The 26711-nt window shown below is 37.4% G+C and overlaps 1 protein-coding gene across 7 annotated transcripts in view; it reads right to left on the reverse strand.

The window, feature by feature from the left end:
* The window catches only part of MAGI2 (membrane associated guanylate kinase, WW and PDZ domain containing 2), a 1472905-nt gene that overhangs the window by 263084 nt on the left and 1183110 nt on the right, over positions 1 to 26711 (reverse strand). The gene's annotated exons all lie outside the window — the stretch shown is intronic.

The raw sequence follows: 26711 nt of genomic DNA on the forward strand, positions 1-26711 counted from the left end.
TTCATTTTCAGTGCAATTCAGTTAACAGAATTTTCAAGTTACTGAGAAGTGGTGGAAACAAGTTTCAGATGATAATCAAAGCCTAGTATTTGGGCTTTTGAGCATCATTTTACTGAGTCAATGGTCTTTTTTTTTTTTCCCATTTATTTTATTCATCTATAGTAAACTGCAATTGCAAAGGTTCCATGTGAACACAGGTAGATGTCTAGAATATAGATTTTGGGTTCAGGGATCTGGCTCCATATCCTGGCTCTACTACTTAGCAGATCTGTGCTGCTGGGCAGGTGACTTACCTGCTTTGAGCCACGGTTGTAAAGTTGTTAGGATGAAGTGAGATGATGCAGAAAAAGGGCTTGGTGCAATGCCTGACACACAGTGAGTGTGATAAGTGTGGACCATTATTAATATTATTGTTGCTAAAATAAGATGAGGTTTCCCTGGTAGCTCAGCTGGTAAAGAATCTGCCTGCAATTCAGGAGACCTTGGTTCGATTCCTGGGTTGGGAAGATCTGCTGGAGAAGGGAACAGCTACCTACTCCAGTACTCTTGGCCTTTCCTGGTGGCTCAGATGGTAAAGAATCCTCCTGCAATGCGGGAGACCTGTGTTCAGTCCCTGGTTTGGGATGATCCCCTGGAGAAGGGAACAGCTACCCACTTCAGTATTGTGGCCTGGACAATTCCATGGGCTGTATAGATCATGGGGTAGCAAAGAGTAGGACACTACTAAGCAACTTTCACTTTCTCTTTCAAAATAAGATGAAGAGGATTTCAGACTCTATTCTCAAATAGGAAGCTGCCATAGATTCAACCTCTGATCTCAGACAACTTGATATTTCTGTAGATCTTTCTAAAAAAGGCATTTGTCTTTTCATTCCAATGAATTTTTTTTCCAATGAATTTTTAATATTTTATTTGCCTGTGCCATGTAGCTTGTGGCATCTTAGTTCCCTGACCAGGTATTGAACCCAGGCCCTCAGCAGTGAAAATATGGAGTCTTAATCATGTGACAGCCAAGGAATTTCCCCCAATGAATTTAATCATGGAGTTACTGAAGACCACTGGTCAGAACTTAACTTTATGATATTAAAATTGTCCTGAATTTAAACAGTGTTAAAAACAATTCAATCATATATAAATAATAATTTTATTTTTAGAGCACTGTTCTACCATGGATTGGTATTTTTATCCTTAAAAAGCATAACATTTGAGAAATGAACTTGCAAACTGAGACTATGTCTGATGATGCTGAAGAGTATGTGAGATATGAAAAGACATATTTTTACAGATTGTCAAGTGAATAATTCAACAGATACCAGTTTATCAGGATAATTCTGAAATGGGTAGTATAAATGGCTAGGAATTTCATTCTGAGACATCATTGCCCATCAAAACTGCAAATATCAAAAATAAAAAAAAAACAGAGGTGAACTTTCAGAGTTAAATACTCTTTGGCTTCTCTCAGTTGTCTGATATAAAATGATTTCTCCACTAAATACATTGTGTGTGTGTCAGTTGCTCAGTCACGTCAGACTCTTTGTGACCCCATATACTGTATCCTGCCAGGCTCCTCTATCCATGGGGAATCTCCAGGCAAGAACATGGGAGTGGGTTGCCATTTCCTTTTCCAGAGGATCTTTCTAACCCAGGGATCGAACCTGGGATTCCTTTATTGTAGGCAAATTCTTTATCATTTGAACCACCAGGGAAGCCCAAAACACATTTTAAAAATAAGTAATTCTATGAATAGAACAGTCAGTAAAATGCCCTTAACTATATACACTCAGTTAACAATTACCAAATGCTAGAGAACTGCTTGAAAGTGTTAAAAGATACAGAGACAGAAAAGGAAAACCAACCAAACAAAACAAAATAGTATTTTCAGTGATCCAGTTTAGGTCTGATTTTGGAAAATGTCACAGACCATATGACTGGTCAGATAGAACTTCACTCTTCAGCTACATCTATCAGAGAGGGTGCTGATGTGATGACTGGGACACTGGGCCATGACTTAGGACTGAATTGAGATGGACATTCACTCTCTGCTACTATGACTTATCAACAGACTGGAGCCATTGAGGATGGTTTGGCATCATTTTAAACTGGTTAGGGTCATCCTAGAGTCCCAGAGATGTATTTAAACCAGATTTTTTTTTCATCTTCCCTGTCTCTTCTATTTTTAAAGTTGTTATATATATTTACACACTGAAAGTTGAAAGAATATAAATACTTGTGCACTATCATCCAGCTAAATGATTAGAACATTGCTCATATTAGTTGAAGACCTCCTCAGTAGCACCTTTTTCCACTTGTCTTTCCTTACTGTCCTTTACAAAGGTAACCACTGTCCTGCATTTGAGGTTTGTTATTCACATGTCTTTATATTTTTATGATATATCTAGGTACTCATAAACAATATCCCTACATAACGTTTAATCTCTAGAGTAGGGGACCATGAGGAGATATACCATGTCCAAGGTCAGGAGCAGGGGCATGAGGAGATACCCCATGTCCAAGGTCAGAGAAACCTCAGTAAGATATTAGGCACCGAGAGAGGGCATCAGAGAGCAGACAGACTGAAACCGCAACCACAGAAAACTAACCAATCTAATCACATGGACCACAGCCTGGTCTAAGTCAAAGAAACTATAAGCCATGCTGTGTAGGGCCACCCAAAACAGATGGGTCATGGTGGAGAGTTCTGACAAAGTATGTTCACTGGAGAAGGGAATGGCAAACCACGTCAGGATTCTTGCCTTGAGAACGCCATGAACAGTATGAAAAGGGAAAAAGATCAACTCCCCAGGTCGGTAGGTGCCCAACATGCTACTGGAGATCAGTGGAGAAATAACTCCAGACAGAATGAAGAGATGAAGCCAAAGCAAAAACAACACCCAGCTGTGGATATGACTGTTGATGGAAGCAAGGTCCAATGCTGTAAAGAGCAATACTGCATAGGAACCTGGAATGTTAGGTCCATGAATCAAGGTAAATTGGAAGTGGTCAAACAGGAGATGGTAAGAGTGAATGCCGACATTTTAGGAATCAGTGAACTAAAATGGACTGGAATGGGTGAACTTAACTCAGATGACCATCATATCTACTACTGTGGGCAGGAATCCCTTAGAAGAAATGGAGCAGCCATCAAAGTCAACAAAAGAGTCCAAAATGCAGTATTGGATGCAATCTCAAAAATGACAGAATGATCTCTGCTTATTTCCAAGGCAAACCATTCAATATCATGGTAATCCAAGTCTATGCTCTGACCAGTAATGTTGAAGAAGCTGAAGTCGAACGGTTCTATGAAGACCTACAGAACCTTCTAAACTAACACCCAAAAAGGATGCCCTTTTCATTATAGGGGTCTGGAATGCAAATGTAGGAAGTCAAGAAACACCTGGAATAACAGGCAAATTTCACTTTGGAATACAGAATAAAGCTGGGTAAAGTCTAATAGAGTTTTGCCAAGAGAACACACTGATCATAGCAAACACTCTCTTCCAACAACACAAGAGAAGACTTTACACATGGACTTCACCAGATGGTCAACACCGAAATCAGACTGATTATATTCTTTGCAGCCAATGATCGAGAAGCTCTATACAGTCAGTAAAAACAAGACTGGGAGTTGACTGTTGCTCAGATCATGAACTCACTACTGCTAAATTCAGACTGAAATTGAAGAAAGTAGGGAAAACCACTAGACCATTCAGGTATGACCTAAATCAAATCCCTTATGATTATACATTGAAAGTGGGAAATGGATTTAAGGGACTAGATTTAAGGGACTAGATCAGGCACTGCCTGATCAGAGTGCCTGATGAACTATGGATGGAGGTTCATGACATTGTACAAGAGACAGGGATCAAGGCCATCCTCAACAAAAAGAAATGCAAAAAAAGCAAAATGGCTGTCTGAGGCCTTATAAATAGCTGTGAAAAGAAGAGAAGTGAAAAACAAAGGAGAAAAGGAAAGATACACCCATTTGAATGCAGAGTTCCAAAGAATAGCAAGGAGAGATAAGAAAGCCTTCCTCAATGGTCAGTGCAAAGATGGGCTCAATAAAGAACAGAAATGGTATGGACCTAACAGAAGCAGAAGAAGAGGTGGCAAGAATACACAGAAGAGCTATACAAAAAAGATCTTCATGACCAAGATGATCATGATGGTGTGATCACTCACCTAGAGCCAGACATCCTAGAATGTGAAGTTAAGTGGGCCTTAGAAAGCATCATTACGAACAAAGCTAGTGGAGGTGATGGAATTCCAGTTGAGGTATTTCAAATACTGAAAGATGATGCTATGAAGAAAGTGCTGCATTCAATATGCCAGCAAATTTGGAAAACTCAGCAGTGTCCACAGGACTGGAAAAGGTCAGTTTTCATTCCAACCCCAAAGAAAGGCAATGCCAAAGAACGCTCAAACTACCGCACAATTGCACTCATCTCACATGCTAGTAAAGTAATGCTCAAAATTCTCCAAGCCAGGCTTCAGCAATACATGAACCGTGAACTTCCAGATGTTCAAGCTGGTTTTAGAAAAGGCAGAGGAACCAGAGATCAAATTGCCAACATCTGCTGGATCATGGAAAAAGCAAGAGTTCCAGAAAAGCATCTATTTCTGCTTTATTGACTATGCCAAAGCCTTTGACTGTGTGGATCACCACAAACTGTGGAAAATTCTGAAAGAGAAATACCAAGCCACCTGACCTGCCTCTTGAGAGACCTGTATGCAGGTCAGGAAGCAATAGTTAGAACTGGACATGGAACAACAGATTGGTTCCAAATAGGAAAAGGAGTACATCAAGGCTGTATATAGTCACCCTGCTTATTTAACTTATATGCAGAGTACATCATGAGAAACGCTGGGCTGGAGGAAGCACAAGCTGGAATCAAGATTGCTAGGAGAAATATCAATAACCTCTTATATGCAGATGAAACCACCCTTATGGCAGAAAGTGAGGAAGAACTAAAGAGCCTCTTGATGAAAGTGAAAGAGGAGAGTGAAAAAGTTGGCTTAAAACTCTACATTTAGAAAACTAAGATCATGGCCTCTGGTTCCATCCCTTCATGGCAAATAGATGGGGAAACAGTGTCAGACTTTATTTTTTTTGGCTCCAAAATCACTGCAGATGATGATTGCAGCCATGAAATTAAAAGACACTTACTCCTTGGAAGGTAAGTTATGATCAACCTAGACAGCATATTAAAAAGCCAGAGAGATTACTTTGTCAACAAAGGTGCATTTAGTCAAAGCTATGGTTTTTCCAGTGGTCATGTATGGATGTGAGAGTTGGACTATAAGGAAAGCTGAGTGCCAGAGAACTGATGCTTTTGAACTGTGGTGTTGAAGAAGACTCTTGAGAGTCCCTTGAACTGCAAGGAGATCCAACCAGTCCATCCTAAAGGAGATCAGTCCTGAATGTTCATTGGAAGGACGGATGTTGAAGCTGCAACTACAATACTTTGGCCACCTGATGCAAAGAACTTACTCACTGGAAAAGACCCTGATGCTGGGAAAGATTGAAGGCGGGAGGAGAAGGGGATGGCAGAGGATGTGTGGCTGAATGGCATCATCGACTCAGTGGACATGAGTTTAGGTGAACTCCGGGAGTTGGTGATAGACAGAGAGGCCTGGCGTGCTGTTCTGCAATCCACGGGGTTGCAAAGAGTTGGACATGACTGAGCAACTGAACTGAACTGAACTAAATATTCACCCAAGTATGTTTTTGCATATTTTAAACCTTTTAAAAATGCTATACATATTAATACTACATTATATTCCTCAAAATGTATTTTTGATATCTATCTCTTTTGATATATTTACCTCTAGCTCAATTCTCATTTTAATATAATATCTATTGGGTGACTACATCATTATTTATTAATGTCTATCCATTCTTATGGTAATAGACACTTGGATCCTTGAGAATTTTTGGTTATTAAAGAAAACTCTGCTATGAACCTCTTTTCATGGCCTTTGTGCACAATTGGGAGAGTTTTTGTCAGGTATTTACCTGGCGTAGAATTGAGGGCATAGGCCACATGCATCTTCAACTTTGTCAGCAACGGGAAATGGCTGACAAAATAGATCAAGCTGGTTTACACTCCCCTCAGTAGTGTATCAGAATTTTCATTGCTCCCCATCTGATACAATGCTTGCCATTCTCAGATTTTTAATTTTCGATAATCTAATGGGTGTGATCATGGTTTTAATTTGCATTTCCCAAATTGCTTGTGAGAGTGAGCGTCTTTTCATATGTTTATTGGCTATTTGGGTTTTCTCTTTAGTACCTCTCCTTTCCCCATTTTTCCTATTAGGTTAGTCATCTGTTTTCAAACACATTGACCATTTTCTGCCCGCCACCATTCTTGACCCAACATCTTTTGTAGGTTTGGGAGGCTACATGGTATAAGCAGACATGACACAGAATAGAGAACCAAAGTCTTTGGACTGCTTCTTCACTTCATCACTTACTAGCTATGTGACTTTCAAAACCAACTTAAATCTTCTGTGACTCAGATTCTGCAGAAGTAATGAGGAACAATAATCATAGCAACTTAGTGTGCTACGGGAAATAAGAAATGAGATCATACAGGTGAAAGTGTTTGTAAGCTGTAAATTGTTATGCAAAGGATAATTGCTGTTTCAGGAATGATTATCTGTCCTTGGTTATATCTGTTTATAAAATCAGGACAGTCCCACCAAGATATTCCCACTACAGTCATAATTAAGGTGGATATGAATTTTAAGTGGGCAAGGCAAAGGCAGGAGAGTAACAAATGCTGTTCTCTAAGGCTCTCCGTAACTCTAATCACAGTTAAACTCCCCAGCCTCCACGTTGCTTTCTTCTTCCCTCTACTATGCCAGAAAGTCACAGGAAAAAAAGAACTAAGGATAATATTCTAAGCTCTCACGGTTCCCTGCCAGGTCTAAAAGCAGTTACTTGAATTATAGTGATTAATGTTATCTATTTTTGAGTTTTAATGTGATCTTGCTATTTAGAAACAGAATGAGAACTACTTGTGGTTTTTAGTGAGACTGCCTTCTAAAATTTATGGATATTTTCCACTAAGAGCAATTTTTCAAGTCATCAAGCAAAACCCTGCAACAATATCTTTATGGAGCTACCCAGAAGATTTCTAAATATAAAAGATCAGTGGTCAGTTATCACATCTAATAACCTGACACTACTTAACTGCTCGTTTAAAAAAGTAAATGGATGCCTAGATATGGTGTCATGCCAAAGCTGTTGTTGATGGAGATGTAAGCAAACCTTTGCTTACTCAAATAGAACTGATTGGGTAATATTTATAGATCATGCTGTATGAATGTCATTTACATATTGTGAAATAAAAATATGAGCCACCTGGTATGTGCCTTCTGATGGTGCCATGCTAAGTCCTGAGACAGACTGGGCTTACAAGCACAGACATGGACATCATTAGGAAAACTGGCTCCAGATCTAACCCTGTTGGCCTACTTAAACGGGAGAATTGCAAAAGAGTCACTTGTTTGCTCCATCTCTCAATTTATTCTTTTATAAAATGAGAATTAAAATATCTCCTTCATTTCCTCTTTCACAGGACTACTGTGAGAATGAGATCATGCTTGTGAAAATACTTTTAATTTTACCAAAGGAAAGTTCTCCATAAAAAATATGATGATGTATTTCTTTTGAGAGCCAAGCACACATTTTTATCGCCATATCGCCTGTGAGGTTAACTGTTTTCCATGTGGCCATTCGCTTCAGGCCCTATTGAGGCCAGACGGTTTCAGGGTTATTGCCTTTGGGTCTGTCGGTCGAATTTGGTGTGACTAATGAGCTTGGTGTCCCCAACAGGGCTGGTCTCCTAATGTCCTGATTCCCAGTTGTGGGATTTCAAAGTGAAAGTGAAGGTGAATGAGGCTGATGAAGCGGGAAGTTTAAACCGCTGGCCTCTATGAGAAAATGTTCTAAGATAATTGGTTTCTTTCTTAGTCATGGAAATAAAAATACAGTATTGGCAATCTCTTGGGTACTTCATTATTTTGGATAAAATAGAGCACTGTGTGTAAAGCACTGCTTAAAATGGAGATATTTTTATACCTCTTTTCCCTGATCCCACATTCTTTGAGTCACTGTGGCTAAAGAATCTTCCTTTTCAGCTGCTCTCACTTACCACCTGGTGTCTATCTCTCTTAACCACCACCTTGGACCAGACTAGAATTATTCACTTCACACTCCATTCTCATCCTACAGTCTCTTCTATTAACTGCAAATTACTCAATCTTCAGACCCACTGCTTAACACTCTTTACCACTAGTCTTTCCGTTTTATTTTTGTATTCACCCCCCAATGAATTACCTTTCTGGGGAAGCTGGGATCGTTACTGTTCACAATTCATAATTTGGTAATTTGTCTTTTAGCTGAATCCTGCTATTCTTCTACCCTTAAGTGCATGTCTTTTCTCGGTATAATTTCATCCAGATAATTCATTTCTTTGCTGACTTTTTCAAAGAAATCCTTCATTATTCCTACAAAGATTGCTCCTGTGACTACAAACTCTTCTCAGATTTTATTCCTTTGTGAGAGTTTTCTACCTGTTCCAAGTTTTTTTTCCATAAAATATACAGAGTATCATTATTATACTGAGAACTCTTTAGGTATTCAATAAGAATAAAGGATAGACAGACGTAGAAAAAAACTGGAATGGATTTCATTCATTCATTGCCTTTAAGCGTTTCTAACTTGTTTTTGCCAAGTCATATGAAAAAAGTAAGTGAAAGTAGCTCAGTTGTGTCTGATTCTTTGTGACCCCATGGACTATACAGTCCGTGGAATTCTCCAGGCCAGAATACTGGAGTGGGTAGCCTTTCCCTTCTCCAGGGGACCTTCCTGACCCAGTAATTGAACCGGGGTCTCCCACATTGCAGGTGGATTCTTGACCACCTGAGCTATCAGGGAAGCCAAATCATATAGATTTTTGTTAAAAGAAAAATAATTCTCACTGACTACTCCCATCCCACCAATTACATGTATCTACATTGAAAAATTACTGTTTCTTGGTTTTCTTTCCAGCTAATACAATTTGACTAATTTTTCTCCTTTCTGAAGCTTATTTTGGTTTCTGCTTTTATAATAATAATATATAATTGTATTATACTAGGTAATTTTATTGTAATATTGAATATTCATTTTCCCTTTGTTCTATAACTCCCACAAGGATAATAAATTTTGACATGTATTTTTGGGAGTCTGCTACTCACCACTTTAATTAAATTGAAAATAACTATTCTTAATAAAATGTATTCCCTTAAGTGATGTATGGTGGTATGTCAGATAGACGAACAAGAGTTGAAGCCAGGTCTTTGGGCTGCTTTTTGAAGAAGTAATTCATCAGTTTCCTCATCTACAAAACGGGAGAACAATAGCTGTTCTACCTACCTTATAGCAAAGAGATGTCTGTGAAAGTGTTCTGTAAATTACCATGATACCACATATATAAATATACATATTAAATTTTTTAAGCAAATGACTGATAAAGATTGGAAATTAAGAATATCTTAAGAAGGGGGAAAGAATAGTTCAAATCTTTAAAAAGAAACTGCTGGATTTTATCAAATTATTTGGAAGTTTGCTTGGAGGAATCTGAGAGGACAGATAAAGTTCATCTTTGTAGCTGAATATGGTTTCACAGCAAGGAGGACCAGTGCCTCATGCAAGCATCCTGAGATTCCTCATTTCCTTCTAGAATGTAGGTACAGTGTAGTTAGGGCAGAAGGGTCAGAAGGCCCGTGAGGCTTCAGCTGTGGTGGTGGTAGGTGGGACTTAGAACACCCACACTTCAGGGTCTTGACATTCTCAACTATGTCACAAAGTGAAAAGGTCTGATGATAAGTATCCACCAAATAAATGATCGCTTGCCTTTCTCAGTTTTCCAGATGAATCTGTTACAGAGTTCTATGCCTCTCATTGCCCCATAGTTTTTCCTTATACCTAAATCTAATTTATTTTGCTAAAGATCACTATTTCCTCAATTTCCATTCTCATGGAAGCATCATTATTTCAGAATAATTTAAAATGGTTTCTAGAATTCCCAAAAGGTCTCTTTAGGGTACTAGTTATAAAAACAGCCATGAATTGGAGGAGATTCCATCTTAGATGTTCCGGAACTAACCACTGTCTATTTAAACATCTGTCTTTGTAGACAGCATTATTGCAGACACCACCGAATTGTGCGGAAGTGCAAATACTTAAGTTATGGAAGGTATAAGAGACAGGACAAAAGCCTTCATCAGAAGAGCCTGAATTTGTTAATTCTTATGTGCTACCTTATAATTGACATTGTGAATGAAAATGAGGTGAATTGATCTATAGCAATAAAATAAGGTGTTTTAAATCTCCCTCTCTCTCTTTTAACTTTAAAGCACCAAGTATGTCATAATGGAAACAGCACTGATTTAGGAGTCAGAAAGTTTACATTCTTATGTCAGGTATGCCAATAATTTGTGGTATCAACCTCTGGGTCTTATCCCTCATTATTAATTTATGCAGCAAGTATTTATTATACTCAATAGCTACCATGAGTCAGGGACTATGGCATAAACAGAGAGGACTGAACTGGATGATCTCTAAGCTATATTTTTTCAGTCTGAAATTCTAACACAAAGTCCCTTGGAGTCTACCTCTTAGGTGTCTCTGCAATTGTGCCACCACAGAGGTTGGGAATTTGCCTATTATATGGATTTCTACAACAGTACCTTAGCTGGTTTTATTCATATCATAGAAGGGAAGGAGGGAAAGAGGAGAGCCTGGCAAATGGAATGACTTTGAATCTGTGGGATTATGAGGTTCTATAATTTCACCCCCTATGACTAGGATTACAAGGGATGGCCAATAAGCCCCCTCTTCTGATCAAACTGTCTCAGGAACCAGAACAGTATAAATATTCTACAGGTCAAGGGTATTAGTTTCAGGGACTCGAAAGCCCTGGGCACTGCCTTCTTCTGTCTGCCTCCCTGTCAACTCATTTTCATACCACACTCTCTGATGTCCTTTCTACTTAATGTCCTTTCAATGCCTGATGGAAAGAGAACAGAGTCCAAGTTCTCTAGTTCAGCAAACAAGGCTCTCAGTCTTTTTTTTACCATCTCCTGCCTTTTCCTAACCCACTCTGTGCTTTAGTTGGGGTAAGCTCAGGCCTATGTCCTACACATGCTATATCTTCCTATCCTCCCATTTCTCATGCTTTGTCCCCACTAATAAACTCCTAGTCACCATGGACAGAGGAGCCTGGTGGGCTGTAGTCCATGGGGTCGCTAAGAGTCAGACAGACTGAGCGACTTCACTTTTCACTTTCATGCACTGGAGAAGGAAATGGTAACCCACTCCAGTGTTCTTGCCTGGAGAATCCCAGGGACGGGGGAGCCTGGTGGGCTGCCGTCTCTGGGGTCACACAGAGTCGGACACGACTGAAGTGACTTAGCAGCAGCAGCAGCACCCTTTCAGACCAACTTAACCTTTCTGATCATCTTTCTGACCACCACATAGCTCAGTGTTATTACCTCTTCCTGTGTGTTGCCCTTCATGACACCTTAATTCTTCAATCTCTCTAACCACATTAACCCCACCTAGAGTTTCTCTGAACACAGAGACTACCATTTTAATATATGTAATACTTATCTGGCATTTGCAAATTCTGTTTTACCTAATCCTTAAAAATTCCTCTGAGATTATTACCACTGGACTTCATACATGTGGAAACAGCCTAGGAGAACTGAATCGTGGTAGTTAGGTTGAGATTCAGGAATTGAACCCAAGCTTTAACACAAGTGTTAAGAATTTCAGAGACCAGGACACATTTTGACTTGGGGACACTTTTGTGTCCCTCCAATTGTATCAGCCGACATGTTGGGTAAAATATCTTTAATTCCTGAATATGAAAATTGAGAGATGAACTGCAATATTCTTTTGATTAGCCAAGTTAATAGAGGGAAGCAGTGAAGCAAATAATTGCAATGGGGGAATTTGCTGCAATATCCCAGTCCACTTTCTGCCGAGCTCTAAAAGAATCTGTTTGCAAGAGGACTCTGAAGAGGTGGAGGGTGACAGGGCACTGTAACCTACAGAACTCTGCAGCCATCATAAGCTATAGTATAAATTATTTCAATAGTTGTGTGATTTTGGGCAAGAAATTTAACTGTGTTTAATCTAGCTTCTTTTATGCATAGAAAAGTCAGGAAAGGTAGTTTCTAAGGTGCAGTTTTAAAAGTTCCTACATCTGATGAGAATGTGAAAAGCTCTCCTACTTCACTCATAGAAGGCATTGGGAAATTTCAGTGTTACAGTTAAACAGGTAAGTGACCAGCCTTTGTGGGCTTACCCCAAGGATCCTTGATTTTGGAAAAGCAGCCAGTGATGCTAACACTTTATCTACAGGCAAAAGTATACCAAGCATGGCCCCTTATTTCTCAAAAGAATGAAAGCTTTCTTAATCATATTTTATAATTGCATCTGTGTGACCTGGTGCAGATGCCTAATTAAAAGCTTGGTTAAAAAAATTATGTTTAATCAGCACGCATCCAACAATTACTCTCTGGCAGATGTGGATCAGACTGACAGTATATTTACATTTCTTTTGTGTTTAGCAGGGAATGGTAAGATATATTTAAATACTTGCATTTTACTTTGTTGGAAAGGAGGAAGAAAGAAATACATTCTGAGAGAATCTAAAGGCACTGATTATGTGCTGATCTGGCAGAGATGAAACAACACTTTAGATTAAAACTATAAGTAAAGTCACAAAAAGAAAGCATAAAAGACTGGTTTTTTTAAACTTTTCTTCTTTAAAACATTTTTTTGCAAAGCTCCAAAGAGTAGATGCTTTCTAAATAGCTGGTTCACTTTAGGAATTCAATAGCATAAAAGGGTCAGTGAATCTATTTCCTTAAAAGAATGCAAAGAATTTTAAACAATGACAAGAAAAAGAGACAAATATGTCATCAGAAGGACTCTATAAAATGAAAATAGGTTTCTGAATCTAAAGAGACCTTATGATTTCACTAGAAGAAAATAAAAACAAAATAATTTTTAAAATATCTTAAAACCTTTGTAGGACATGAACGTTTATGAGAGTGAGACAGAAACGCATTCCAGAGTTTTCCTGTGTGTGGACACACATGTGAGCAGAGGCATGACAGAAGTACGTTCAGCTACTCACAACTCCCCACGAAACCCAAGCTACAGAAGTATCTTATAGGAAAAAGTCGCCATTTTACACGCACAGAGAGTGGTGTGCATGTTTATTTTCAAACAGCATTAACTGTATTCCTGAACAAGAATGACTCTTTTTAGCATAAGTGACTCCTAGGGGCCAGTATGACCCAGTGCCATCTTCTGAACTAACTCCAACAGTGTATAGAGTGGCTGTAAAACCTTCTCTGAAATGATGGGGGGACAGCTGGCCGAGGTGGAGCCAGGAACTGGGCACTGGCATGCTTTCCAACAGTTTATTCTACTCTACCTGCAGCTGTCGGTTGTCAGCCATCCTGATTGAGCAAGAAAACAAAATAACAGGGGGAGAAAGAACAAGAGAGAATGAAGACTAGAGCACCCACTGCATTTCAGACAGCAGGCTCCTGCCAAATGTGGGAAAGTGTGTGTAATTCTGTGTGTGTTTGCTATCTGATCTACATACCTACATGCACTTTTAAGACAGGTAGAAGTGATTTTTCAGTCAGAGGAAAGACGCATTTAGTTTTTGATACGGTGAAATCGATATAGAAAAGGGGAAAAAAAAACACCTCTTTTTTTTCAAGGCTCCAGATAACATTCAGTGAAGTTATTTCCTTGAATTGCTTTTGAAAAATACATACCATTTGCTCTAACACGAGCTGGGGGCTGACATTGAGGATCCAGACTGGGGATGGGAGTGGGTCTGTTATTGGGGCTATTTGGCCAAGGGAGCTCTCAACCCTGGATGGCTGTCACCCTGTGTGATATTTCTGGCAAGTGTTCTGGCTAGTGCAAGCCAATCAACAATCCTTAACTGGTAGTGTAACATATCAGGTTATGCTGATCTACTTCTCTGTTCCCTTCATGTGAAAAATTACAGAGCCCCTGCTGCCTTACTGAAACAAGGGCTGCCAGGATATTTCTCCCATATGGATTTCTGAACTGGTGCAGCTTTAAGTTGCTGAGCTTCATCAAATGGCCGGCAGAAAGAACAAATGTTCCATGCTAAAAATGTGTCTGTATATTGCATACACACTGGTCCAAGGTTTGATGAGAGAGCCCTTCTAACTTGTTAAGAGGGAAACAGGCTTGGCAAATGTAACTTTTCACTGACAGATTTTGATCATTCAAACTTGGCTGCTTTTATTTCCAATTTTACTTTCTGAAAGAGCAATATTTTATACAAGTATCAAGAAGTCAGTCTGTTCATTGGGCCATATACACCAAAGATTGCCAATTAAAATTCCTACAAACACATGGCAAAAGGAGAGAAAAAAAATTTTGTCCTGGCTGCACTGAAATTTTGGAATCTAGAGAAAGTCTTTTGGTTTATGTGCAGAGAAAAGGAAATCAATATATATTAGACACCCAGAACTTCCTCCAAAGGGCATATACCCTGCCACTACCCTATCTATGATCAACACTATACAATGATTCTTTTGAGGATGATTAATATTACTAGGCTAGAAGTTTCAGGAAAATATGTAGCGATTTCCCTGCAGACAATGGGAGATTATTCTATTAGATACAACAGACAACTGGCACAGAAAAAACAATCTAATCTCCTGCTGTTCCTGATATTAAAAATTTTATACCGTACTGAAATCAACTGGAATATGTTACCAGAGAATTATCATCAAAGATTTTAAGTTGTCTTCTCCCTCTTCTACCACTAGAGACTATACATCTACATGAAAATATATGTAAATAGATCCACATGTGTATATGTTGATTTGCTTATTTAAGGGTTACAGTTTACACTCCAATCAGATTTACTTAATGACAGAGTCAGAAACAATGAACAACTCTTGCTTTTTAAAACTAAATCTAGCAATGATTTTATAATTATAGTACTTGTACTTTATTTTTTCAAGTTCTCCAAATCATAGTAAAAGGCAAGAACCATAATGATACAGTTCCAGATGAATCAATTGAAAGTGAAAGTTTTATACTAGATCTCATCAATGAATTTGGTAATTGCAGTTACAAAATTAATGAACAGAAATCTGTTACATTACTATACACTAACAATGAAAGATTAGAAAGAGACATTCAACAAACAATTCTATTTACTATTGCATCAAAAAGAATAAAATACCTAGGAATAAACCTGCCTAAGGAGACAAAAGACCTGTATGCTGAAAACTATAAAGTGCTGATGAAAGAAACCGAAGAAGACATAAACAAATGGAAAGATATACCATGTTGGTGGATCGGAAAAATCAATATTGGCAAAATGACAATACTACCCAAGGCAATCTACAGATTCCATGCAATCCGTATCAAATTGCCAGAATTTGGTATTTTTCACAGAACTAGAACAAAAAAAAAATATTAAAATCTGTAGGGAGACACAAAAGAGCCCGAATAGCCAAAGCAATCTTGAGAAAGAAAAATGGAGATGGAGCAATCAGGCTCCCTGACTTCAAACTATACTACAAAGCTACAGTCGTCCAAACAGTATGGCACCAGCACAAAAACAGAAATACAGATCAATGGAATAGAATAGAAAACACAGAAATAAGCCCAGGTACCTAAGGATAATTAATATACAACAAAGGTGGCATGTCTGCACAATGTTGGAAAGACAGTCTCTTCAATAAATGATGCTGGAAAAACTGGACAGCTATGTGTAAAAAAGAAAGAAAGAGTATGAAGTCATTCTTTAACTTCATACTCAAAAATAAGTTTAAAATGCATTGAAGTCCTGAATTTGACACCAGAAACTGTAAAACTCCTAGAGGAAAACATAGGCAGAAAACTTTATGACATAAATTGCAGCAATATCTTTTTCAATCTGTCTCTCAGAATAATGGAAATAAAAGCAAATAAATGGGACCTACTTAAACTCAAAAGCATCTGCACAGAGAAGGAAACAATAAACAAAACAAAAATACAACCTACAGATTGGGAGAAAATATTTGCAAATACTGTGACCAATAAGGGATTAGTCTCCAAAATTTACCATCACTCATGATGCTTAACAGCATCAAAACAAACAACTCACTCAAAAAATGGGCAGTGGGGCTATATAGACGTTTTTCCAAAGAAGACACCGATGGCCAAGAGGCACATGAAAAGATGTTCAACATCACTAATTATTAGAGAAATGCAAGTTAAAATGACAATGAGATATCACCTCACACCAGTCACAATAGTTGTCATCAAAAAATTCACAAAGAATAAATGCTGGAAAGGGTGTGGAGAGAAGAGGATCCTCCTACACTGTTGGTAGGAATGTAAACTGATACAGCCATTATGGAGAATAGTTTAAGTGGGTTCCTTAAAAAACTAAAAACAGTATCTACTCCACTCCTGGGCATATATCTGGAGAAAAGCATGATCTGAAAAGAAATATGCACATCAATGTTCACTGAAGCACTGTTTACAACAGCTAATACATGGAAGCAATGTAAATATCCATGGACAGAGTAATGGATAAAGAAGATGTGGTACATATATTCAATGGAATATTAGTCATAAAAAGAATGAAGTAACGCTATTTGCAGCAACATAGATGAATGTAGAGAGTGTCATAGTGAGTAAAGTAAGTCAGACAGAGGAGAAATGTCTTATGACATCCCTTATGCATGAAATCTAGAAAGAAATGATACAAATGAACTTGCTTACAAAACAGACTTATAGACTTTGAGAACAAGCTTATGGTTGCCAGGGTAGGAGGGAAGGATGGAAGGAAGAGACAGTTAGGAAGTTTGGGATGGGCATGTGCACACTGCTATATTTAAAATGGATAGCCAACAAGGACCTGCTGTATAGTACATGGAAATCTGCTCCATGTTATGTGCCAGCCTGGGTGGAGGGGGTTTTGAGAGAGAATGGATACATGTATATGTATGGCTGAGTCCCTTCACTGTTTGCCTGAAACTATCACAACATTGTTTGTTAATCAGCTGTACCCCAATACAAAATAAAAAGTTAAAAAAAAAGAAAGTGAAAGTTTTACATAGTTTCTTATTTGTTTGTTTGTTTTTTTTTTCTGGTTTAGATATTGCAAAACAGTCCATTAAATCTTTTCCACTGAATAGAAAACACTATTGGAGACTACATTGGTGGTGGTTGTGTCTGACTCCTGCAACCCCATGGACTGTGGTCTTCCAGGCTCCTCTGTCCATGGGATTCTCCAGGCAAGAATACTGGAGTGGGTTGCCATTTCCTTCTCCAGAGGATCTTCCCAACCCAGGGATTGAACCAGGGTCTCCTGCCCTGTAGGCTGATTCTTTACTGTTGAGCCACCACAGAAGCCCTGCTGAACCACCAGGGAAGCCCATCGGAAGTCACAACAATAGGTATTATTTATGTGCTAAGAGGGGTAAAACTGTATGCCAAGAACTCTGCCAAGCACTTTAGAGACTGAACCTCTTTAGTCCTTAAAATAATCTGATGGAGAATAAACTGTCCCATTTTATAGAAGTGACTTAGAGAAGTCAAGTCTTATATTTACAGAGTAGCAGAGTTGTCTTATCTCTAGTGTGTTTGGGGTTACTTTTAGGCTTGTCTTCTAACTACATGGATGTTTGGTTATGTAAGTTGATGAAATTTCAAGATTCATTTCATTACTTGGAACTTCATTTACTTGGAACTTTTAAAGACACAGACTATGGTTTATCATTCGAAATTTTATTTACCCTAACTTCACATTTTTGACCACCTGAATTGAATAGGTATTTTGGCATAATGGAAACTTGCATGATATTTTACTGTGAGGTAACAATCTTGTTTTTACTCACAAGTTGTAGCCCATACAAAGAAATAATCCAGTAATAGAAAAATCTATATTTAAATAGACTTGTCAGCTTGCCCAAGTGTTAAAGGAAGCAAATCAAAACAGAGAAAATCACAAGCTACCAGAGAAGATCCCTGGGGATGCAAGTTTGAGGTTGTAAACATTTAGCAAGTTCAACAACAACAAAAAACAATGAAAATTAATTTAAGGTATATGTAAAACGTTTAAACTTTGAAAATCTGGCTTTCATGAATTCTAGAAGGCAGAAGAATCATTAGAAACAGGATTGCATATCCCATTTAACTGAAATCAGAGTGGATATTTTAAATGGATTCAAATATGGAAGGCCTATTAGCTCATTAGCTAATTCTAAAAGGAATCAGTTTCTAGAACATTTAAAACAGTGGGGTAATATCTTTGCCTTGCATGCTCTATTTCCAATATAGTTACATAGACATGCTAACTTTTCTATATAACCAATAATGATGTGACTGTTACCTCTTCCATTATGAATTCTACTCATGAAACTGACACAGAGATAGCATAATGTCACATTTCACATTCCTAATTACTGGCCTACAGAAGCAAGAGATCTAAGGATTTAGTCAATAAATAATATAAAAATACAGTCAGCAGAATATAAATATTTATTAGTACATCAAAAGTTTGCTACACAATTTTTCAATGATTTCTTCAGCAAAAAATACTTAAGTCAGACTTAGCTTTGAAAGGACAGGAAATTGGAACTATCTCAAATATTTTCTGCCATGAAATATCTTTATCTAATTTTTGTCTTAGTTTCTTTTTTTTCCATATAGATTTGATTGTAGGTTTTTAAATTTATTTAGACTTACTAAACATACAATTATTGTTCTAAATCTGACAAGGCATCTACCTGTTTTGTGGAGAAAGCATTAGAATTGAGGCAGAATTTTGTGTTTTTTGGCAAAAACAAAACTAACATAAACTTCAGCATCTCTTTCACTTAATTTAAATATTTTTCTTTGTTCAGCTGATTTTTTCTCAGAAATTTTTCCTTCTTTTAAAGAGAAAAGACGCACTAATACTATTTTAGTACTAGTTTTAATTGTAAATTTACTATGATTGATTGAATCAATCAATATATGCAAAAGATATCCATAGTTACAACCTACCCTGTATATTCTATGTATACAAAATACACAATAACGTCTTTATTTTCAATATCAAGAAACATGTTAACTTTCTTATCTGTGAAAATGATCATATTATTAGTGTGGGTGAAAACTTATGGTAGGAAGAAGATAAATATTGATTTGTTCTTGGTAAATTGAAAGGGACTTGCAAACACAGAGGTGAGGGCTGGAAATACTAAATTTGGAGTGATTAATATAGAGATCTAGGTTCTATGCTTTCACTCAGATTCTTTTATTATTTCTTTATGGATTTTGTATTTAAAATGATTTTTCAATCTCAACTTTTTATTGAGAAGTAATGAATTAGTTGTATTTTCACTAACTACTAATCAAAGTAACTCACATTTGGTTGATATATTTTTACTTATAATACAATAATTCTGATATCTTAATATTTATTCAATAGATATTTATAGGGTCCCTACCATGCACACTGGGAAGGGACCAGAAGACACGAAGAGTAAGATATAGTCCCTAACCTCGAAACATTATGACCTATAACTTAAACTAACAAAGAAAACTAGTCGATATTTATCATGGATAAATATATGATTCCTTTTCAGTATTTCAGTGAAATATTAAAAATAGCCAGGGCTCTTAAAAGCACATTACAAAACAAATAAAAAACATAAAATGTTTAGCCCTTTTCTTTGGAGTGCTACAGAAAATAGCTATCTTTATTTCTCATTTACCTAGTTGGCATCTAGTATAGCAAAGGCACAGAGTAAGAGCTCAGGAACATTTGTTGAATGTAGAAATTAGGAGTCATGCAACATTTTAAGAAAGCATGAGCTAGCCAACGAAGAGCTGTTGAAAGGTGCAACAAGTTTTGGGAAATGGGTATTAGCTGGAAGGGGGATGTCCAGGGAGGAAAAATCAGTGAAGGAGAAAGGAAGAGTGTGGATTGGCCATTGGTTTCACCAAGTGGGTGAACCCCAGAGACATTTCCAAGTTTTGTTTCAGTAGGCTTTTGAGGGTAAAATAATACAGGAAATTGGAGAGAGAGGGAGTAGTGAGAAAATGGATATAGTGCTTATCTACCTACTACTAAGAAATCTGCAGGTGAAAGGCAGGAAATACATAGAAAAGTAACCAAAAGAAGCCATCCCAGAGGAAAAGATGAGGAAAAAGTGGGAAAGGGAAATTTAAGGTATTAGATAAGGATCAGAGGCTGCAAATTTGAAAGTTTAGCTAGAATTTTAGCTTCAGAATAAAGTAAGAACAAACATCCTCTTTTTTTCCTGACTCTAGAGCAGAAAACAAGTATAGTATGGGCAATAATAAAAATTTACCTTCATCTTCATTTATGAGGAAACCCATTATCTTTTCCTCATTTATGAGGAAATTAATCATCTCAGCAAAGCAGGGTGAGAGATGGTTATCTTGGGGAGCGGGGCAATGATACAAAATTATAGACTCCCTGAAAATACCGCATTTAGAGATTTCTCAGTGTCCCAGGCTGTCGTCATGTAAATACCATTAATTAGCTGATTTCACAGCACTACTGTTCCTCAAGGACAGATTTGGTACTAGGAGAGAAACAATGTCTAGTGCACTGAGGTTGGTTGGCTGCTCCACCAGTTCAGACAAGTAAAAGCTGGTCATTCAACTATTTCACCAATTGCCCAAACTACTCACCTTGGGTTATGGAGCTGGATCTACATGGTCTTAAGGAATACAAATTAAAGAAGAGATCACTATTCAAACACAGATGTGAAAGATTTTATTTTCATAAGGAGCCTCTGATGATTAGTTTTAGTTTCCCTCTGACTAGGTTATAGTACTCAGTTATTCAATTAAACAGTAATCTTGGCATTACTGTGAAGGTATTTTGTAGATGGGATTAGCATCTATAATCAGCTGACTTTAAGGAGATAATCCTTAATAATTAGGGTGGACCTCATGCAATCAGCTGAAGGGCTTTAAGAGCAAAACTGAGGTTTCCCTGAAGAAGATATTCTGCCTCAAGACTGAAGCATTAGCTCCTGTCCCAGAGTTTCCAGCCTGGCCAACAGCCCTATTAATTTCCAATCTGTGAGGCCTCACGATTTTCATAAGCCAATTTCTACTGATTCTGTTTCTCTGGAGAACACTGATACAGAGACCAAAGCTCAAACTTTCCTGAAAAAGAGTGGCTCTGATCTCCTATTTCTGACACTATACAGTGTTATCTATCAAAACTAAATTTCATTTATTAAACTTATTGAAGGAAAATAAAGATTTGTTAAATATTAAACATTTATTGTGGGGTTTCCTAGGTGGTGATGTTCTGGGTGGGGAATATCCCCTGGAGGAGGGCATGTGGCAACTCACTCCAGTATTCTTGCCTGGAGAATCCCATGGACAGAGGAGCCTGGTGGGCTACAGAACATGGGGTTGCAAAGAGTTGGACGTGACTGAGTACACACACAAATGTTTATTGCATTGTGGGGTTGAGGAATTTATTTAAAATTGGGTCAAGCACCTGGTTACCTTTAGGTGAAAGGTAAAAAATAAATAAAAGAAAAAAATCACTTTTGAGTTTTAGTATTGAGAAAGGATATAATTTTCATCAATTTCCCCTATTCATATTCTACTAATATGAATTAAATAGGCATTGGCTTTCAAAATATCACTTTGAAATCTTTGGAGTTACTTTGCTGGAACAAATTTATTGTTTTTAGGCCAATTACAGATACTACAAACTATAGCAATAACCATTTTGGAATAGTCGTGCATACTATAAAAGACTCCAATCCATGATTTAATTGTTTATCTGAGTAAAACTCAAGATTTCATAGCTATTCTCTTCCATGCAATCTGAAATTTAAAATATCCTTTCAGAGAAGCACAAAATTGAAAGTCATTTATTATAGTCATGAAATGCTAATGAGAACATTTAAAACAGTGGTCTGGCTACTCAGCCACCATGCACTTCATAATTTATAGGTATATTTTATTTATTCAGGTTATTAAAGGATGTGTTTGACATATTATCAGACTGACCTTGCTTCTTGGCAAATGCTATCTGAAAGTCTCTAGAGTTAATTCCATTGCCAGCCATTCTTTTCAAGGACAGCTTCTTATTATTCTCTTGGAAACAATTAACAGACTGTCGTACAGAATAACATGTACTAGGTCCTGAAATTATTTATTGAAAAAGGCCCAGAAAACAAAGTGGTTTCAAACTTTGACTCTTGAGACTCTTAATTTAGGATAACTTTTTCTCTGCACTTAAATTTTAGAACCTTCAACTATTATGAAAACACATTAGCTAGGAAAATTATTTTAAAAAGAAAGCCAGAACATGTCTTAAGTTAAAGCTGGGATTCAGCCTAACCTGCTTTATTATTTCCACTAATATTTACTTTGCTAGACAATGTGATTTTATGCTCAGTTTGACATTAAATTAAATTAATTAATTTAAATTAATTTAATAAATTAATTTAATTGACATTAAATTAATGAACATTAAATTATCATTAAAGATATGTTTTTATTTAATAAATAAGATATGTTTTTATTTATCTGGAACTTATTAAGGTTGAAAATCAAGCAGAAACATTACGGATCTCCTTTCATGTTGATTTTTTTTTTTAATCAATAAGATTTGAAATCAACAGTATTTTCTAGCTAAATATCCTAATCTAGCTTTATCAAATCATTTTGGACTATTTTAGAATAAGATTTCATTTAACAGGTAAGAAATCCTGTTAAAGGGATTATTTACAAATAGGTTTACTTTCTACCTAATCAAGCACAGAGCTGAATTAGGAATTGAGTGCCGAAATTATATATCTACAAATTCCCCCTTTTTCTAAAGCTTATAGTCTAAGGCAGGGGTCAGCAAACTTTTTCTGGAAAAGGCCATACAGTAAATATCTTCTGTTTTTATGTGCTATATGTCTCTGTAGCAACTACTCAACTTTGCCACTGTAGCACAAAACTGGTCATAGACAATGTGGAAGTGAATTCATCTGGCTGTCCCCCAAAAAATTATTTTCAAAAACAGGCAGTGGACCAGATTTGCCCATGTGTCACAGTTTGCCAATCTTTGTTCTAAGGGGAGTTCATGGCAAGATAAGTAGCATTGCTTACTTGGCCTTTGGAGAGAAGGTGGCACAAAGGCTCCAGGTGGTATCAGAACTAGGACAGAGATTATTAAAGTAAGAAAGCATCACCCACAAAATGAATTTTACATTGCTAGGACACTGATGTTATAATTTTTTTCCAACATTATCAATAGTACTATACACAACTTATAATTTATATAATACTTTCCCACATACTAGTTCTTATCAGAAAGATGATTATGTCTACTGTACAGAATAGATGACTATTGCTCAAAGTAATTATGCCCATTGTTTAACTGTACTAGAGCCACATCTTCTAATTCCAAGTATTCCAAGTTTAAACCCTTAAAAAGAACTCACAGTGCAAATTCTTTAAGAAATGAGGGTGAATGGAAGAAATCTTGGAACTGAAAGCCTGGCAGGTGGCCCATTTTTAAACAGAGAAAATGTTTCTAGAAACTACAAACAGGTAAATAAGATCTGTTACTCTTTCAATATAGTGTTAGAAAAGTTGTTCATGACCAATTTTGAAAGCAAGTGAATAATTACTAGAAGCTAACATGGGATGATAAAAACTAATCACTTAGCTAACTCTTTCCTTTATGCTACAAGGTTATTAGGGCTTCCCAGGTGGCGCTAGTAAAGAATCTGCCTGCAATACAGAAGATACAGGTTCAATCCCTGGGGGGGAAAGATCTCCTGGAGTAGGAAATGGCAACCTGCTCTGGTGCCCTTGCCTGGAAAATTCCATGGACAGAGGAGCCTGGCAGGCTACAGTTCATGGTGTTGCAAAGAGCTGGACATGACTAAGTGACTGAGCATGTCTATATAAGGTTATTAGGACAGTTCCTAATACTCCTAAGAGTATTTTGGGTTGAGCAAGACATTTAACAAAAAACTCTTGATGAAGATTAGTTAGAGAAATAGGATCTGGAAGACACCTCCCATGATTTATAGTTTTTCTTAAACTACTTTATTGAGATGTGATTGATGTACACATTTAATGTATACAACTTGATGAACTTGGAAAAGTGTCTACCCATGAAACCATCACCTCCATCACCACCAGCCATAATACATATTTATCATCTCCAGAAATTTCCTCTTTACACAGTATTCCTAATTATAAAAATCATTCATTATTATTTTTGTGATAAGGACATTTATTATAAGTTCTACTCTTTCAGTGAATTTTAAAGGATTCAACACAGAATTGCTACCTACAGGCTCCATGCTCTACAGTAGATCTCTAGGATTTATTCCTTTTTTATAATTGAAACTTTGTATGCTCTGACTAATACCACCCATTTTCACTCTCTACCAGTTCCTGGCAACCACCATTTATAGCTTTTTAAATAGCAGAACCCACATAAGTTGATAAGTGGATTAATGTCACAGTGCCGTTAGACTCCATGAGTAACTGCATTTAATGTATGTGTTGTGTATATAGAATTAAAAAAAAAAAAAAAACAACAGTAGATCAGACTTGAATACAAGAAAGCATGCCCATCAGATTTGTAAATTATAAATCTGGGAGAAATGAATCTGGATTCAAAAGGATCTTAGGCTGAAAATGAAAATACAGACCAGAATCAGCAGATGAAACCTAATAGGTAAAAATGTTGAGTTTAGATGTTAAAAATGAAAAGGAATAGAAAAAAAATGACACCTGATGACTCACTGAAGGATGTCAAGAAGGAGATTCTTTTTTTTTTTTTCATCCATTTCGTCATTTATTGAATAATCATTTACGCTTGCTTTCAGACATCAGAATAAAGATGAACACACTCCAGTACTCTTGCCTGGAAAATCCCATGGATGGAGGAGCCTGGTGGGCTGCAGTCCATGGGGTCACTAAGAGTCAGACACGACTGAGTGACTTCACTTTTAACTTTCATGCATTGGAGAAAGAAATGGCAACCCACTCCAGTGTTCTTGCCTGGAGAATCCCAGGGACAGGGGAGCCTGGTTGGCTGCCGTCTATGGGGTCGCACAGAGTCGGACATGACTGAAGTGACTTAGCAGAAGCAGCAGCAGCATGTTTAGTAATTACAAAACAGGTTTTCATATATTTAGTCTTGTGATTTAATTTTCACAACTCTATGAGGCTGACAAAAAAGCAAATTTATCATGATATTAATAAATCTTAAGCTTCAAGACCCTTCGCTGAATGGACCCCTTCGTAACTCTGGTAAGGGGCCCAAGTGATATATTCATACACACACAAAAAGACCTTTTGTTAATATGATGGTTTCTTTACACTTCACCTCCAACGCATTGTACTTCCCTTATATGTCCATGGGCATCATTTCTAAATAAATACACATTTTGTACCCACCCAATTTGTATTCACAATTTTGTGTTCTTTTGTTTAAAAAGGGTCCCCCAAAGAGGATAAACAAGAAGGAGATTCTGATTCAATTTAAGGAAGACCTTTGAAGACAATGGGCTTCAGAGATTTAGAGCATTGTTTCTCAACTTTAATGTGTCTATAAATCACCTGTTAAAAACTGATAGAAGGCAATCCCTGAACCAGTCGGTCTGCAGTGGGACTTGATGTTCTGTATTTCTAACAAGCTCCAGAGATGCTACTGTTGTGGTCCACGATTGTCCATAGGGCAGCCAGGCTTTAAGGAATGGACTTAGCGGTCCTATATGTCTGGTTCTACCACTTACTGCTGGGTATCCTTGGAACTTACTTAATGTCTCAGTCGAATCTTTCTAACCTGTTTAAATGGATATAATAGTACCTGTGGGCTTCCCTAATGGCTCAGGAGTAAGGAATCCACCTGCCAATGCAGGAGATGTGGGTACAATCTCTGGGTCGGGACCACCCCTTGGAGAAGGAAATGGCAACCCACTCCAGTATCTTTGCCTAGGAAATCCCATGGACGGAAGGAGACTGGTCAGCTACACAGTCCACAGGGTCACAAAAGAGTCAGACATGACTTAGTGACTAAATGACAATAACACCTACTCTATCTCATAGCACTCTTATGAGGGTTAAATATTTTATATGTTAGCACATAGTGAGCATTAAATAAATACACATTCCCTTTTGTCCTTCACTTTCTCATCATCAGATATATTTGAGCTGAGGTAGGATGGTCCTGTTAGGAATTCTGAAATAGAGATTCCTACATTTCGCAGGTCTCTTACAGACAATATGTTACAAACTGGAAAAACTGAAGTCCAATGGCTCTCCCCTGTTCTTCCCAGGCTTTAAAGTAGCTATATACATATTTGGTATCTACCATTAACCACAACCTCCCTCAGTATCCACACATTTGTCTCTTTGAAGAGGGTATTTGTGGGTGGGCCAGAGGGTAATGGGCCTTGAGTTTAACTAGATAAGGAATTTTCTTCTCCCCAAAGGACATTGCTGCTCCAAATCACAGTCACTCCCTACTCCTACAGCATCATGGAGCTCTTTCAAACCTCCTGGAACACTATCCTGGGCAGTATGACACTTCGCTTTGCCCCAGAGAGCATTCTGCTTCCAGCTTAAATTCTCAGCTCTCCCAGAA

This window comes from Bos mutus, chromosome 4 (genome assembly GCF_027580195.1).
Source record: "Bos mutus isolate GX-2022 chromosome 4, NWIPB_WYAK_1.1, whole genome shotgun sequence".
Taxonomy (NCBI): Eukaryota; Metazoa; Chordata; class Mammalia; order Artiodactyla; family Bovidae; genus Bos; species Bos mutus.